The sequence below is a fragment of the Palaemon carinicauda genome, chromosome 1, assembly GCF_036898095.1.
Source record: "Palaemon carinicauda isolate YSFRI2023 chromosome 1, ASM3689809v2, whole genome shotgun sequence".
Classification (NCBI taxonomy): domain Eukaryota; kingdom Metazoa; phylum Arthropoda; class Malacostraca; order Decapoda; family Palaemonidae; genus Palaemon; species Palaemon carinicauda.
In genome coordinates, this window is record NC_090725.1 from 193,320,193 (window position 1) to 193,322,692 (window position 2,500).

General features: G+C 39.1%; 1 protein-coding gene across 1 annotated transcript in view; it reads right to left on the bottom strand.

Moving 5' to 3' along the window:
* The window catches only part of LOC137643869 (protein amalgam-like), a 538,253-nt gene that overhangs the window by 1,944 nt on the left and 533,809 nt on the right, over nt 1-2,500 (bottom strand). The window lies entirely within an intron of this gene.

Consider the following 2,500-nt stretch of genomic DNA (forward strand, 5'->3'; position numbering starts at 1 on the left):
GTGGGGTAGCGTATCCTAACATAAGGGTCCAGAAATTATATTTTAATTGACAAAGCTTTCCAATACTTGCCGTCTGTCCCTTCAGCTTTCAAGTTTTGATCATCCTATTCCTGGCGGGGGCTTTTCTTTTCTTTATCTCTTACCAATGTAGAATTTTGCCACCCCCAGTTTATGTTGAGGTACAAAAGATCCATTTGGAAAAACCTTACAGTCCATAAAAATGTTCTTGCCTTCCTCCAATGTCTTTTTTCTCACTTTGTCCCCTATTATAAGTTATGAGGTGAGCTCTCCCTTTCTCAAACAGTCTATTCAAGACTATCAGATTCATAGCTTCTGTTAATTATAAAAATCTTTCACTGCCCTGGTTTCTTTTCCTAAACCTCTTCCTCCCTTTATTCCTTCAAAGCCACAGAATTATCAACAACATGGCCTTTCATTTAACTAGATAACCCTAAAAGTTCACTCTGGAACTAATTATGTATATGTATATATATATATATATATATATATATATATATATATATATATATATATATATATATATATATATATAATTATGAATATATATAAAGGGGTAATATAGAAATAAACCCTCGACCCCTGAACAAGGTGACAACCAAATTTAGAATCAAGCTTCAATGGTGAAGGAATGTCTGCAACCAAATCAGAACTTCTTGCCAACTTAAAAGCCTATATACTCTGTATACAGGAGACACATATGGATCTGGTTCTCCCAAGAATACCTGGCATGCACCTAATAATATCCCACTCAAATCCAATTCAGGGAAGTGCAATCTTTGCCCGGGATAAATCCATCATCCTGAACAGTAAAGACAGCTCGGTTCGTGGTCTGGAAATCCTCCAGGTGGACACTCAATACATTACCGTCACAAGTGTGTATACGCAACTAATAGTAAACTTCACATGGTCACACACTCACCAACTAGGTAGCAAGGCATATTTTGTTATTGGTGACTTTAATAGCCACAGCACAAGCTGGGGCTACAACCGTTCAAACAGTGATGGTGAAGCTGCCGAGAACAGGGCCGTAGTTCACGACCTAACACTCCTATGTGATGCAAACGGTAAAGCATCCATTCAGAGTACACGCTGGAGATGAGGATAAAACCCAGACTTAGCATTTTCCTAATCAAGACGTTTTTATAATGAAAAATCAGTATTTGACCCTTTACCAAATTTGCAACACCAACCATTAATAATTGACATAAATCCTGTGATCACATCCCAACAAACTAAATCTAAACCCAGGCAAAATGGGAAATTTTTAGTCAAACCTGGAAACTGGGATATCCAGTATCAGCCCAGTCCCACAGCATTACATTGGCTTCCAATCACTGGTTTGGGAAGTTTTAAAGCAACTCCCCTAGAGGCTGTAGGAAGAGATGCATCACAGTTCTTGACGAACAATCAAAAGAGCAGTACATGAAATAAACCCAGGCATATAACGAAGATCCTTTTGCTGGGAGTTCTGTCGAACACGAAAAGGCCCTTTTGGCCTCCATCAGTCATGAAAGAAAAGAACACTAGCATAAAGTCATAACTTCCATAGACATGACTCATAACCACAAAAAAGCTAAACTAAACTTAGAAAAGAAGCCCCAACTTAGATTAGCTGCTGTAACCCCCAGACAGGTAGTGTACCAACTGCTTCTGAATTGCAAGCCTCACAACAAAGAGCAGAGTTGCCTAAAGAAAATGAGACAGGACATGGACCAAATCATGCAAGACAGTGACAACAACTTCCAACTGTTCACCTTAGAAGAACTAAATGCTGCCATGAAACATCTCAGATATAGGAAGGCGGCCGGCCTAGATGCCGTAATAACGGTTACCTTACATTTTGGAGACAAAACAGATTCATGGTTCCTATTGCTATTCCATTCCTGTGCAACAACTTACTATATCCCAAAGATTTGGAGAAGAGCAAGAGTGGTGGCCTTGCTGAACCAGGAAAAATCCATCAGCTAAAACCTATCGACCAATATCATTACTCTGTGTATCCTGTACTACAAATTATATGAACGAATTATCTTAGCCCGTATCCAACCAATTGTCGAAAAACAACTGTCGCCAGACCAAGCTGGCTTAGGATAGGTTGTTCCTGCTGCAGTCAGGTATTGAACTTGACCCAATACATTGAAGACGGGTTTGAAAAGAAGCAAATCACTGGTACAATATTTGTTGACCTTACAACAGCATATCATACTAAACCATACAGCTCTCCTAAAGGTTGTTAAACTATACAAAATACCAGGATAGTCCACATCATTGAATCATTGTTTACCAATGGGCAATTCTTTGTTGAAATATATGGCAGAAGAAGCAGATGGAGGATACAGAACCGCATCCTTCCACAAGGGTCATTGCTGGTGCCAATGCTATTTAACATTTATACAAATGACCAGCCACAGTACCAGAATACCCACAGGTATATATATGAAAACAACCTGTCCATTACCACACAATCGGATTCCTTCAT